The sequence below is a fragment of the Aquarana catesbeiana genome, linkage group LG09 (genome assembly GCF_042186555.1).
Source record: "Aquarana catesbeiana isolate 2022-GZ linkage group LG09, ASM4218655v1, whole genome shotgun sequence".
Classification (NCBI taxonomy): domain Eukaryota; kingdom Metazoa; phylum Chordata; class Amphibia; order Anura; family Ranidae; genus Aquarana; species Aquarana catesbeiana.
The window spans coordinates 216126241-216142550 of NC_133332.1; positions in this window are offsets into that span (position 1 = coordinate 216126241).

Sequence of the window (16310 nt, forward strand, 5' to 3'; positions counted from 1 at the left end):
CTTTTTTTACCGTCCTGCTAGCGCACCGCTCCAGTGTGAAAGCCCTCGGGGCTTTCACACTGGAATCAAAGCAGCGGCACTTTCGGGTCGGTTTGCAGGCGCTATTATTAGCACAATAGCGCCTGCAAACCACCTCAGTGTGAAAGGACCCTTAGGCCGATATGTATTCTTCTACACATTTTTGGTAAAAAAAAAATCGCAATAACCATATATTGATTAGTTTGCGCAAAAGTTATAGCCTCTACAAAATAGGGGATAGATTTATAGCATTTTTATTATTTTTTTTTTTTTTTACTAGTAATGGTGGCGATCTGCGATTTTTACCCCACGCTAGCGGCCGAGAAAGGGTTAAAAACCACCGTAAAGCGCCTCTGCAGATTCGCTTTGCCGGCGGTATAGCGGCGCCATCCCATTGATTTCAATGGGCAGGAGCAGTAAAGGAGCAGTATACACTCCGCTCCTTCACCGCTCCGAAGATGCTGCTAGCAGGACTTTTTTTACCGTCCTGCTAGCGCACCGCTCCAGTGTGAAAGCCCTCGGGGCTTTCACACTGGAATCAAAGCAGCGGCACTTTCGGGTCAGTTTGCAGGCGCTATTATTAGCACAATAGCGCCTGCAAACCGCCTCAGTGTGAAAGGACCCTTAGGCCGATATGTATTCTTCTACACATTTTTGGTAAAAAAAAAATCGCAATAACCATATATTGATTGGTTTGCGCAAAAGTTATAGCGTTTACAAAATAGGGGATATATTTATAGCATTTTTATTTATTTATTTATTTTTTACTAGTAATGGCGGCGATCTGCGATTTTTATTGTGACTGCGATATTGTGGTGGACACATCAGACACTTTTGACAAATTTTTGGGACCATTCACATTTATACAGCCATCCGTGCTATAAAAATGCACTGATTACTGTATACATGTGACTGGCAGGAAAGGGGTTAACCCTAGGGGGTGATCGAGGGGTTAACTGTGTTCCTAGGGAATGTTTCTAACTGAAGGGGGAGGGGACTCACAAGGGGAGGAGACCGATCGGTGTTGCTCTATACTGAGAACACACATCGGTCTCCTCTCCTCTCTGACATAACGTGGATCTGTGTGCTTACACACACAGATCCACGTCCTGCCGTGTTACCGGGCAATTGCGTGTGCCCAGCGGACATCGCGGCTGCCGGACACGCACATCGGGTGCCCAGTGACACAGGGGGCACGCGCGATTGCCGCTGGCAGCGCGCGCGCGCCCCCCTTGCAGGTAGGGAAGGCGAGGGCGTCATATGATGCCCTCCCAGAACGAGAGCTGCGCCGCCTGGTCGTCATATGACAGCCGGCGGGCGGCAAGCAGTTAAATAGCATGACACCTGATGGGTTAAATGAGGAACTTGTGAAATTTATTAACCAGCAAAAAAATGTTAGTGTTTCGTCAAGGGGAGTTCATATCCAGTAAGGAAAACATTTTTTTATTTGGACGCTCCCACTACCTCCAGATACAGGGGGTAGCTATGGGGACCAAATGTGCTCCCTTATATGCGAACCTGAATCTGGGGGGCTGGGAGCGTGATCTCTTTTTTAGAGATGATATGCAAGTATTTTTTGAGCAGATACTGATCTGGAGGCATTTTATCGATGACATCTTTTTCATATGGACAGGAAGCAAGAATGACTTGCTTCTTTTCTTTGAGAGTCTCAGGCAAAATCTATACAACCTAAACTTCACCATGGAAACCAGTCAACAAAAGTTGACATTCTTGGATATTCAGATTTTCATTAATTTTGAAGGTGGGATTGGAGCCACACTTTTCCTTAAACCTTCTGCGAGTAATTCCCTGCTACACGCCACAAGTTCCCATCCCGCTTCTCTGATAGCCAGTGTGCCCTATGGGCAATACCTCAGGCTGAAGAGAAACTGCAGCGAGAATGTCCACTCTGAATAAGAAGCCAAAGCACTGCAGACTCGTTTGAAACAACGAGGTTACAGTAGCAAGTGCCTCAAAAAAGCTTACCTTAAAGCCAAAAATCCGGATAGATCGACTTTGATTCATGGTCATAAAGTTCCAAAATCCAATACAGGGGTAAGGATGATCACTCAGTTCTCTGGTCAGCACCACCAGGTGCGCGACATAATGAAAAAATATTGGTATCTCCTTATGGGAGATACCAATGTTTCTAAACATCTTAAGGATTATCCCGAGATAACCTATAAAAGATCGAGATCATTAAGGGACAATTTTGTGCACAGCCATTATGTCCCACCATCCCAAACCAGGGGTGGTACCAAAAGGAACCAGGCCATGTCACAAGTGTGGTTTTTGTCGCTACATTCATGCATTGCGGCATGTTATCCTCCCCAATGGATGCCTGTATAAGCCCAAATTTTTGTCAATATGTCAGTCCATTGGGGTGGTGTACATCATGATGTGTGAGCGTGAGGCGTTTTACGCGGGGAAAACAAAACGCCCCTTTTTCCATCGTAACAGGGATCATGTTTCCCTGGTACTTAAAACGAAAATGGAGATGCCCATAAGCCGTCATATGGGCCTCTACCATCATTTTGATGATTCAAAGATGCATTTTTTTGCCCTTGAACATGTCCCCCCCAATGAGAGAGGGGGCGACAATGATTAAATCTTATTACAACGTGAGGCCAGATGGGCATATGATTTATGTGCTCTTAAACATCTTGGTCTTAATGATGCCTTAAGCATCATTTAAAACCCTGATGGGTTTTACTTCCTCTTTGTTTCCCTGCAAAGGTAAAGCATAATGGGCTACTATGCATCGTATAGTAGCCCATTATGTGTCACTTACCTGACACAGGAGCTTGCAATGTCACAGCTGTCCCATCTTCCAAGAAGTGTCCATCTTCCTTCCGGGTATCGCGGTTCCGGGACTGTGATTGGCCGGAGCCGCATTGACGTCACTCCCATGCATGCGTGCGGGAGCCGCCACTAACGGCACGATCGCCGTTAGAAATGGCACGCTCAGTGCGCCTGCGCGCCGTTGTCTACGGCGCATGCGCCGTAGACATCGTTGCCTGTCTTTTGCAAATATCTCCTAAACCGCGTAGGTTTAGGAGATATTTCTTGCACCTACAGGTAAGCCTTAATCTAGGCTTACCTGTAGGTAAAAGTGGTCTGTAAGGGTTTACAACCACTTTAAGCCATTTCTGTAAAGATAGTTGTAGTGTATTTTACTGATTTAATTTCCTTACCCTTTTTTCGGTTTATTGGCTGAATGTTTAATGAATTAATATATTTTCTGGTGACTATTTAAATCACTAGAGATACTGTAAATTGCACTATGTTGTTATATGTGCTGTTTGATTGTATATTTTGAACCTTTCCATCAGACTGCCAACTAAATAATCTATTCAATGAATTGGGTTTATTAACTTTATTCCCAATTACTTTAATTCGATGTGTTTTCAAACTATCTCGAATTTATTGTTGCTAACAATACTATATGTGCACACTTTTTTCCTTCCCCCGTCTTTTGGGTTTCATTCTGTCCCTGTGGTTTGTACGGACGCCCGGGGCAATTATTGGTCGATTTTTAATCAATATTGTCCAATTTGAGCCCTATTGGGGATGCCTTGTGTTTTTAAAGTATTTGTTACTCCTTTTTATTCTTGGTTTGTCAGATTGGGACATGCTGACTTGTCTGCATTTCTCCATTTCTGTTCGGCTTGGCTGTGTCCCAGTGTTTCCGTCTAGTGTGGCCACCAGACTTTATAAAATGGCGGCCGTAGTCTCGACGTGCCCAAGTGTCACCTTCGTGCCCTCAGTGAACTTTGGCGCATGCCCAATGGCATCCCTCTACTAACGTCCACGATCCGGTGGTGACGTCAGACGCCACCGGGTCGGAAGAGGATTTAAACGGCGGCATTTCGCTGATATTCTCTGTCAGTGACATCCTGGGAGAGGGAGAGACAACATCTCTCCAGATTCTCCTTCAACCACTCTGCCCAAATACCGGTAAGCTTGCTTCCTTTTTCTATATGCCGACATTGGCTTCGCCAATGCCAAATGGACACAGATTTGACCAACTAAAAGATAGATTCCTTTTTTCCTATAGTGATGACTAGGGATGAGCTGAACACCCCCTGGTTCGGTTCGCGGCAGAACATGCAAACAGACCGAAAGTTTGCACGAACATTCGAACACCGTTAAAGTCTATGGGACCCGAATGTGAATAATCAAAAGTGCGAATTTTAAAGGGTAATATGCAAGTTATTGTCCTAAAAAGTGTTTGGGGACCCGGGTCCTGCCCCAGGAGACATGCATCAATGCAATAAAAAGATTTAAAAACTAACGTTTTCTCAGGAGCAGTGATTTTAATAATGCTTAAAGTGAAAAAATAAAAGTGAAATATGCCTGTAAAGTGGCACGTGTTTCCCATGTTTAGAACAGTCCCTGCACAAAATGACACTTCTAAAGGAATAAAAGTAATTTAAAACTGCATGCGGCTGTAATGAAATGTCGGGTCTCGGCAATATGGATGAAAATGATTGAGAAAAATGGCATGGGTACCCCCCCAGCCCATTACCAGGCCCTTTGGGTCTTGTATGGATATTAAGGGCAACCCTGCACCCAAATTAAAAAAAGAAAAGGCGTGGGGTCCCCAGGCCCTATATACTCTGAACAGCAGTATACAGGTGGTCCAAACAAGACAGGGATTGTAGGTTTGTTCTTAAGTATAATCTGTTTGTAATTTGGAACAGGTACATTTTGTAAGTGTAGCTCCAGCCAAAAAATACATTTTTAAGCTTTTTGGATAACATAAGGAAGGGTTATCACCCCTGTAACATTTGTTTTGCTGTCTGTGCCCCTGTTCAGAAGTTTTCACCTCACTTTCTGTCCCAATGAGAATTGGATTTTGAAAATTTTGGGTTATTAGGGAAACAAGGATTGGTGATAAAGCATCAGTGGAGACACCTTTTTTCCCATATTAACTCTTACAGGTGAGAATTTCCCTTCCTAGGGGTAGATTTCCTCTCACTTCCTGTTGTCTCCCTCCGTTTGTAAGTAGGAATCATTTGTAAGTCGGATGTTTGAAAGTAGGGGACCGCCTGTATATACTATATGGCCTACCCTATATATACGCTGCAGAAAATTGGGCCTTAGGTGTTGGTGGTACCAGAACATTGTAAGCCCTCACAGTTATTCTTGGTGGGCGCTGGAACAGGCCCTGCTGTGAAATATTATATCAAGAATTGTAATTACATGCCACTGTTAAACAGGGGCAGAAAAATTGGGCCTTTGGTGGTGCCACAACACTGTAAGCCCTCACAGTTACTCTTGGTGGGCACAGGAACGGGCCCTGCTGTGAAATATTATATCAAGAATTGTAATTACATGCCACTGTTAAACAGGGGCAGAAAAATTGGGCCTTTGGTGGTTGTGGTGGTGCCACAACACTGTAATGCCCCGTACACACGGTCGGACTTTGTTCGGACATTCCGACAACAAAATCCTAGGTTTTTTTCCGACGGATGTTGGCTCAAACTTGTTTTGCATACACACGGTCGCACAAAGTTGTCGGAATTTCCGATCGCCAAGAACGCGGTGACGTCAAGCACGTATGACGAGACTAGAAAAGGCCAGTTCAGAACCAAGCGCGGCACCCTTTGTTGCTAATCTCGTGTTAGTAAAAGTTTGGTGAGAGACGATTCGCGCTTTTTCAGACTCGTGGTTTTCAGATCGTTTTCTGCCGTTCAGTTTGTGCTTGTGGGTTTGTATCTGCTCTTCAGTGCATGCAAGCAAGTTCCGCGTGACTTAGTCATTGTATTCTTGTTTGTTCGTTACTGTTTTTCAGGTCGCTCTTCACAGGCCTTGCTGTTCTTCAGTGTGTTCTGTTACTTCGTTCTGAGCAGCCAACCGTTTTCTAGCCATGTTGCGTATGCGTACTCCTCGTAGAGTTCGTGCTGTGCGGGGGCTTGGTGTTGGGGTCCTGACCTTGACACAAGTCCAGTCCATGAACAGGGTGGGGAGGAGTTCATGGACCAAGAATTGGTTGCTTCAGCATGACCAGTTCTCTCATATGCCTTTGCTCCGTGAGATCCGTGAGAATAATCCTGATAATTTCAGGAACTTTCTCAGGATGACGGACCCCGTGTTTCACCGTCTGTTGGCTTCGCTGACCCCTTATATTAGCAGGCAGGATACCTGCATGAGGCAAGCCATCACTCCGGAGCAGAGGTTGGTCACTACCCTGCGGTATTTGGCGACAGGAAGAAGTCTGCAGGACTTGAAGTTCTCGACAGGCATCTCCCCCCAGGCTGGGTATCATCATCCCAGAGACCTGTTCTGCCATCATACAGGTCCTGCAGAAGGAGTATATGAAGGTAAGATTTTTATCCTTTAATATCACATTTTATTGTATTTAATGTTTGCTAATATATTGTATTTCTTTCCTCGTTCCCTAATTACCATGATTGGAATATGCTGTGAACGTCCCCTTTGTCCTCATGCATGCTGGATTTTTATGTAATTAATTTTTTAGGTCCTTCATACAGATTGTCCTTCACTAATCTCCCCAGCATGCTCTACGGGCCCTATATTCACCGCATGTAGTCACTTAACAATGTATTTTATTAGCTCCATAGTAGTGCTTTACCCCAAACACCCCCTAAAATGTTTAGAAATGTTATTTTAGCTTTAAATTTTGGCAGAGTGGCAGAGGCTTATTTTTTGTGGTGTCCCCAAATCATTTTTAGTAACCCTCCCTCCACCAACTGCTAAGTCAGCTGATCCCAATTCTCTATCTATCCTCAATCATCTATCTGCTGACTTTGCCAACCCCATACACACTATACCCATCTCTTTTGTGCTCTGATTTATGGATGAATTCCCCAAAGCATGTAGTGCAAGGGCCTGCCTGTATACTTTCAAATGGTACTATTTGAATTTTTAAGATACTATTATTATCTTGAGTCAGGTAATAGCAGAATGTTCAAATGTCCTCAAATGTGTACAATGTGTATTTATATCTTTGTATTCGGACACTTCTTACCTGTCCAGTGGGCTGCCAATAGTGTAACTGAGGGGCTGTTCCAAGTAATACCCTGTATTTAGGCATTCATCTCTCAATGAAGTGAAGAGGGTTACCTGTCTAAGATTTCCACCCCCCCCCATAATGTTCGAAATGGCCCATGAGAGGGGGGGGGAATATGATAGGTGTACCTTATACTTTGGTGTTGTTAAATTCCCCTTAATTAATGCTATCTGGAGGTTGCCCCAGAATGTTTGTGCCTAATCTGCTTGCCATGTTTCTGTGCAAAAATATTAATTTATTTTTGTTTTCCTCAGCAGTTTCCTTCCACGCCACAGGAATGGCAGACTGTGGCCTCCCACTTTGCCCAGCGGTGGGACTTTCCTAACTGCGGAGGGGCAATTGATCGGAAACATGTCCACATCATCCCACCACCCAACTCGGGGTCGTACTATTTCAACTATAAGGGGTTCAATAATATTGTGATGTTGGCGGTGGTGTCGGCTAATTACGACTTCTTGTATGTGGACGTGGGGAAGAATGGCCGGATGTCCGATGGTGGAGTCATCGCCCAGACGGAGTTCTACAGGCGACTCCAGAATGGCAGCTTGGACTTGCCAGCTCCAGAGGACAATGTGGAAGGACTCCCATTCATGTTTGTTGCTGATGAAGCGTTTGCGCTGGGGGACCACCTGATGCGGCCATTCCCGATGAGGACCCTCACCCTGGAACAGAGGGTTTTGAATTACCGGCTGGCCAGAGCCCGAAGAGTGGTGGAGAACACATTTGGAATCCTGGCCAGCCGGTTCCGCCTATTTCCGACACCTATCCATATGGCGGAGTATAAACTGAATCATATTATACTGGTGTGCTGTATTCTCCATAACTTTTTAAGTTAACATTCGGCCAACTATGCAGGCTCAGTTGGGCTTGAGGCCGGAGTGATACCTGAAACACTGACGGCGCTTGAAAGCGGCCGTCCTGGCTTGCCCTCCCTGAGTGCCCGTGATGTCCGGTTACGATACCTTGAGTTCTTTGCGGGTAGGGGGGCCATCAATATGCCTTCAAATTTGTGAAGCCTTTTTCCAATAAAAAAAAAAGAAAGAAATTCTTTGTGGACATTTACTGCTTGTGTTTGTTTTAGCTGACCCTGACAGCAATGTGTGGAGTCCTGAAAATGGCGTGATTGTGTAACCTTATACAAAGCACTGTTGGCTGTTATTTACTAAAGGCGTATACACTTTTTATAATACAAGTGCTCTTGAAACTGCAATGAAAATGCTCTTGTAGTGCAAAGAGGATTTGCCCTTAGGAAATAACCACCATTTTTTACGAAAACAGCAATTACATCACCACAAAAGTGTTGTAGCGTTGAGACAATAATCCACACATTCTTGATTAACAAACTTTTTAATACCTGCACAATCACATGTGCATTTAGAAACGGTTTTTAGAACAAACCAACATGTTTGTTGTATAACAATTTTTGGGGTGGCATTATCAAAAATAGAAATGTCCATTTACGATAAAACAGGCCTGTGTAAAACCAACAAGAAGACAAAAAACTTGAACTTACAAAGTTCACATATGGTAAAACCTGAAGGCAATATCAGACATGAGTATTTAGAAACTGTGTTTGATATTTCGTTCAGATGGGGTCAAATCACCCCTTGAAAAGCCAAATTTGGAAGATGCACACCAATTTACGAATGTCAACATGTGCTAGCTGCCATCACGGGGGATCAAGGGACATGTTTTGGGGGAGCAAGCCCTTCCTCACCGCTACTTTATTATTGAGGAAGGGGTTACACCCCCAAAACGTGTCCATTGATCTCCCGTGATGGCAGATAGCACATGTTGGCACACTGTGTGCATTCTCCAAATTTGGCTTTTCTAAACATTGCAAAAATATTTTAAACATTGTACCACACAAAAACAAAAGTGATTTTGTGGGGTATTAAATTCGGCCCAAAACATCAATGATGTTATTATTTTTTTGAATCACATCATTGATTTTTGTCTTGATGTTCTCCAATTCTAAATTACACCCCATGATCTCCCCGATCAGGATCTGGGCACTTTCTGATGTGAAAGGATCTCGATCCCTAACAACACGATCACCTAAAAAGAGAGAAACAAAACAAAAACAGGTATCAAAAATCTGCCAGCATCCATCTCTTACCTGAGCCTGTGGTCGCAGACACTCACCTGTTGTGGTGCCAATTTCAACCACATCTTCTTCCTCCTGCTGCTCCACTTGGGTTGGGGGTATTTCATCTTCTTCCACAGGTGGGGGGTCTCTGGTCTCCTCGGATGAGGGGTGTCCTCCGATTGTTTTCTCCCCTATGTAAAACAAAAATGGTATAATTAGCACACAGTGATTTGATGGCAGAACTATAAATAGGAAACATTGCTTGGAAGTGGGGTACAATTGTCAATTTTAGCAGAGTTCCAAGATGTCGCTTTTTTATTGTCCTTTGTCAACCTGCAATACTTTACCTGTTTAGTACAAGCTTCACAGATGGAGACCCCCCTATAGTATACACTGGAGCACCTGTGTGCCCCCCCTAATAAAAATGGTGTTCTTGTGTCCCACACTAGTGCTCCAGCATCCAGATGTGAAAACAGCTACACAGTGTCCTCTCCTTACACAGAATCTAGTTTGCATTTCATTCTAGTAACAAACCCATCTACACAACCAAATATTTTGCATCCAAGTAGGCCCTAAAAAATCTAGGAAAATGCATATGGCCTAAACAATGGTGTTTTAGAGGGCGAAAAAAAAAATGTTTGATACGAACGAATAATGGGCCCATGAACATTAAAATTGACATTTTAACCACATGCCGACCGGGCCATAGCCGAAAGACGGCTACAGCGCGGTCAGCTTGTTCTGGGCGGACGTCCATGGACGTCCTCCGGAACTCTCGCTCTGCGCGCCCCCTGTGGGGCGCGCGCACTGAAGTGTCCGTGCTCGCCGGGTTCACGGGACCCGGCGCAACACGGATCGCGGTAAAGGGCCAATGACAGCGGCCCTTTACCACGTGATCGCTCCCTCCAATGAGGGAGCGATCACAATGTAAACAAACTGGGGTCAGGCAAAGGTCCCAGCTCTCTTCTCTCCTCACACCGATACAGCGTGAGAGGAGAGAAGAGAGATCGATCGAAAAACCGTGAGTGAAAGGTACAGCAGTGCCCAGCAGTGCCATACAGTGCCATACAAGTGCCACTACACTGCTAATCTGTGCCCCAGAGTGCCATCAGTGCCACTTCACTACCCATCAGTGCCACTAAAGTGTCCATCAGTGCCACTACAGTGCCCATCTGTGCCACCAGTGCCACTACACTACCCATCAGTGCCACTACAGTACCCATCTGTGCCACCAGTGCCACCACAGTACCCATCAGTGCCACTAAAGTACCCATCAGTGCCACTAAAGTGTTCATCAGTGCCACTAAAGTGCTCATCTGTGCCATCAGTGCCACTATAGTGCTCATCAGTGCCACATCTGTGCCACCAGTGCCCATCAGTGCCACCTCTGCCACTTCAGAGCCCATCTGTGCTGCCAGTGCCACGTCAGTGCTCCGTTAGTGCCACACCAGTGCCCAGTGCCACTACAGTGCTCATCTGTGCCACCAGTGCCACATCGGTGCCACCTGTGCCACTACAGTGCCCATTGGTGCCACCAGTGCCCACCAGTGCCACTAGAGTGCCACGTCAGTGCTCCATCAGTGCCACATCAGTGCTCCATCAGTGTCACGTCAGTGCTCCATCAGTGTCACGTCAGTGCTCCATCAGTGCCACGTCAGAGCTCCATCAGTGCCACGCCAGTGCTCCATCAGTGCCATGCCAGTGCTCCATCAGTGCCACGCCAGTGCTCCATCAGTGCTACACCAGGCCACTACAGTGCTTATAAGTGCCACATTATTGCCAATACAGTGCGCATTTGTGCCAAATCAGCGTCACTAGAGTGCTAATCTGCACCACTACAGCGCTCATCTGCGCCACTACATCGCTCATCAGTGCCACTACAGTGCTCATCGGTGCCACTACAGTACCCAATAGTGCATATTAGTGCCCATAAGTGAGTGCTCATCAGTGCTACCTTATCAGTGCACATCAGTGCCAAATAATCAGTGCATCCTCAGTGTGGTGCATTAGTGTTCATCAGTGCAACTTTATCAGTACCCAGCAGTGCACCCTCATCAGTACCCAGCAGTGCACCCTCATCAGTACCCAGCAGTGCACCCTCATCAGTACCCAGCAGTGCACCCTCATCAGTAGCCAGCAGTGCACCCTCATCAGTAGCCAGCAGTGCACCCTCATCAGTAGCCAGCAGTGCACCCTCATCAGTACCCAGCAGTGCACCCTCATCAGAACCCAGCAGTGCAGCCTTTTCAGCACCCAGCAGTGCAGCCTCATTAGACCAGCCTCATCAGCACCCATCAGTGCAGCCATATCTGTCCAAGTGTCCCTACCACAGCAGTTTGTCACCACAGTCACCAGTATGGCAAAAAAAGTTTTTTCCGCTGAGGAGGCATACCAACTGCTTGCCTTGACTGACGAGAGCAGCGGGGAGCTCTCTGAGTCTGTGTCTGATTCTGGTTCAGAATATGAACCCGTTGTAAGCAGTGGGTCTGATACAGAATCGGAGGAAGAGCAAAGTGTGCCCATCAAACGAAGGCGCTCTGGCATGGAGGAGCAGGCTACAACAAGTAGTGCTGTGGCATCAACCAGCAGCTCCGTGCCATCCACCAGAAATGCAGTGGCATCAACTAGAAGCTCAGTGCCACCCACCATTAGCACAGTGCCATCCAGAAGTAATGAAATACCACTGCAGCAAAGGCCAAGAACTAGCGGGGTGTCATCTCGGCCCCAAAGCATTAGGACCCATGCTGGCCTTCCCTATGCTCTTGAAAACCCTCTGTGGCTTCCCGCTAATTCAAGAGCAGCAAACACCCCCCCTTTCACCGCCCAGCCAGGTGTTCAGGTGAACACAGAGAATTTTGCCCCTATTGATTTTTTTAATTAAATTTTTACCCAAGACCTATTATCCTCCATCGTGGCCCAGTGCAACCTCTATGCACAACAATTTATTACAAGCAACCCTGATTCAAGTTATGCCCGTCCCCATGAGTGGAGACCATTGACAGTGGAGGAATTTAAATTATTTTTAGGTCTAACATTTAATATGGGACTCACAAAAAAAAATGAATTATACTCCTATTGGTCCACCAAGCCCATCCACCACATGCCAATGTATTCATCCATTATGCGAAGATCAAGATACCTCATGATAATGCGTTTCCTCCATTACAATGACAACACCCAGTGCCCTCCCCGAAATGACCCATCACATGACAAATTATTTAAAATTCGGCCACTTCTAAATTTTTTCTCCGAGAAATTTCCCCAGTTATTCATCCCCGACCAAAATATCTCCGTGGATGAGTCATTGGTCCACTTCACAGGTAGGCTTGGGTTCAAGCAGTATATGCCCAGCAAAAGGGCCCGATATGGGGTTAAGCTCTACAAGCTATGTGACCGAGAAACGGGGTATATCTACGCCTTCCGGGTGTACGAAGGGAAGGACACCCAACTGCATCCCCCTGAATGTCCGGAGTACATAGGAGTCAGCGGAAAGGTTGTTTGGGAGCTTGTATATCCACTCCTTGGAAAGGGTTACCACCTTTATGTGGATAACTACTATACAAGCTTGCCCCTCTTCCGCAATCTTTACCGCAAGGACACTCCAGCGTGTGGTACAGTGCGAGCCAATAGGAAGGGATTCCCGCAAAGACTCATTACTGAAAGACTACGACAAGGGGAGACGGCGTCTTTACGGAATGAAGAGATATTGGCTCTCAGGTGGAGGGACAGACGAAACGTCCACATGTTCACAACTATCCACAACGACACCTATGTGGAAATCCATCGAAGAAACGGCCCAATCCAGAAACCAAAATGTGTCCATGACTATAATTTGTTTATGGGGGGTGTCGACTTCAATGATCAGATGATCGAACCCTACCTTCCCACAAGAAAAAGCCGCTTTTGGTATAAAAAAGTCTCTATATATCTTTTCAGTTTGGCCATTTACAATAGTTTTGTTATTTACCGTAAATCTACAGAGAGCCCCTTATCTTTTCTTCAGTACCAAGAAGAAATTATCACCACCCTTTTGTACCCGGAAGGCGCACCAGAAAGCATTCGCTCGGATTCAGTGAGCAGACTCCATGAACGTCACTTTCCTAAAAGACTCCCCCATCATGAAACAGGCCGGAAACGTCAGAAGAAATGCCGGGTGTGCACCAAAGGAGGAACTAGAAGAGACACCGTGTATTATTGTCCTGATTGTCCTTCCCAACCAGGCCTTTGTATTGATGAATGTTTCCGCCGTTACCATACTTCTCTACATTATTAGGGAAGTATGGTAAACGTAATTGTCATTTACCGCCACACCCCTTCATGACACTGTACATACCCCTGCCTTCTCCGGAACTGACCCTGGCTTGCTAAACGACAACGCTTCTGCCTAATGCTGAACTGTACCTACCTCTGCCTTCTCCGGAACTGACCCTGGCCTGCTAAACGACCACGCTTCTGTTTAACGCTAAACTGTACCTACCTCTGCCTGCTCTGGAACTGACCCTAGCCTGTTACATGACCACGCTTCTGCCTAATGCTGAACTGTACCTACCTCTGCCTGCTCTGGAACTGACCCTGGACTGTTTGACCACGTTTTTTGCCTGCCTCTTGGATTGATCTTTTACCCTGCTATGCTAGTGGGAACACAGGGGTCTCACATATGTGAAGGGCTCCAGAATTGTTTTTCCGGATGAAGAAACCTAATTTTTTAGTTTTCTCATTCCTGATTAGGGTCTGGAGACTCGGAGGCTTCAAAGAGATTTGGGTGGGAGAAGCCTCTACCCCTGTCCCCATTCTTTCCTGGCCTGCTACTTGGACCATGTTCCTGCTTACTACCAGGACTAATATGTTGGCACTGCTGGCAATGTCTCTACTTGCACTGACCCTGGACTGTATATGGACAGTATCCCTGCCTGTACTGACTATGGACAATATTCCTGCCTGCTGCCTTGGACAATTCCATTCACTGTCGCTGACCACGTCCCTGCCTGCTGCCTGGATCAGGGCTCTCCTCCTGTGACAACTGCACTACTAAAATCACAGGTAATCTTTTGTTTACCCTTTGCTCAGAAGAATGTATTTTAGGGTGTAATTCTTGGTATGTTCATGCTATTTGTTAGGAATATGAAGGGCCTTCAAAATTGTGATAGATTGTAAGGAAATTAGATGTGTAATTTATGCTCCTAGAACGCCTGAATGTGCTACTTCAATGTTGGGCCTCTGTGTATGGCCAGGCTGTGTAAAAGTCTCACACATGTGGTATCGACATACTCAGGAGGAGTAGCAGAATATATTTTGGGGTGTCATTTTTGCTATGTACATGCTATGTGTTGGAAATATCTTAGAAATGGACAACTTTGTGTAAAAAAAATGCGTTTTCATTTTTTTTCCACATTTTCCAAAAACTTCTGGAAAAAAATGAACCGTTCAAAAGACTCATTATGCCTCATAGATTATACGTTGGGGTGTTTGCTTTCCAAAATGGGGTCACTTTGTGGGCATTTCCATTGTCCTGGTGATCCAGGGCCTTCAAAATGTAATAGGTGGTTGAGAGATTAGATACGTAATTTATGCTCCTAGAACGCCTGAATGTGCTACTTCAATGTCGGGCCTCTGTATGTGGCCAGGCTGTGTAAAAGTCTCACACATGTGGTATCACCATACTCAGGAGGAGTAGCAGAATATATTTTGGAGTGTCATTTTTGCTATGTACATGCTATGTGTTGGAAATATCTTAGAAATGGACAACTTTGTGTAAAAAAAAGGCGTTTTCATTTTTTTTCCACATTTTCCAAAAACTTCTGGAAAAAAATGAAATGTTCAAAAGACTCATTATGCCTCATAGATTATACGTTGGGGTGTTTGCTTTCCAAAATGGGGTCATTTTGTGGGCGTTTCCATTGTCCTGGTGCTCCAGGGCCTTCAAAAGTGTAATAGGTGGTTGAGAGATTAGATATGTAATTTATGCTCCTAGAACGCCTGAATGTGCTACTTCAATGTCGGGCCTCTGTATGTGGCCAGGCTGTGTAAAAGTCTCACACATGTGGTATCACCATACTTAGGAGGCGTAGCAGAATATATTTTGGGGTGTCATTTTTGCTATGTACATGCTATGTGTTGGAAATATCTTAGAAATGGACAACTTTGTGTAAAAAAAAAAACGTTTTCATTTTTTTTCCACATTTTCCAAAAACTTCTGGAAAAAAATGAAATGTTCAAAAGACTCATTATGCCTCATAGATTATACGTTGGGGTGTTTGCTTTCCAAAATGGGGTCATTTTTTGGGCGTTTCCATTGTCCTGGTGCTCCAGGGCCTTCAAAAGTGTAATAGGTGGTTGAGAGATTAGATATGTAATTTATGCTCCTAGAACGCCTGAATGTGCTACTTCAATGTCGGGCCTCTGTATGTGGCCAGGCTGTGTAAAAGTCTCACACATGTGGTATCACCATACTCAGGAGGAGTAGCAGAATATATTTTGGGGTGTCATTTTTGCTATGTACATGCTATGTGTTGGAAATATCTTAGAAATGGACAACTTTGTGTAAAAAAAAAGCGTTTTCATTTTTTTTCCACATTTTCCAAAAACTTCTGGAAAAAAATGAACTGTTCAAAAGACTCATTATGCCTCATAGATTATACGTTGGGGTGTTTGCTTTCCAAAATGGGGTCACTTTGTGGGCATTTCCATTGTCCTGGTGCTCCAGGGCCTTCAAAAATGTAATAGGTGGTTGAGAGATTAGATACGTAATTTATGCTCCTAGAACGCCTGAATGTGCTACTTCAATGTCGGGCCTCTGTATGTGGCCAGGCTGTGTAAAAGTCTCACACATGTGGTATCACCATACTCAGGAGGAGTAGCAGAATGTATTTTGGGGTGTCATTTTTGCTATGTACATGCTATGTGTTGGAAATATCTTAGAAATGGACAACTTTGTGTAAAAAAAATGCGTTTTCATTTTTTTTCCACAATTTCCAAAAACTTCTGGAAAAAAATGAAATTATCAAAAGACTCATTATGCCTCATAGATTATACGTTGGGGTGTTTGCTTTCCAAAATGGGGTCATTTTGTGGGCGTTTCCATTGTCCTGGTGCTCCAGGGCCTTCAAAGTGTAATAGGTGGTTGAGAGATTAGATATGTAATTTATGCTCCTAGAACGCCTGAATGTG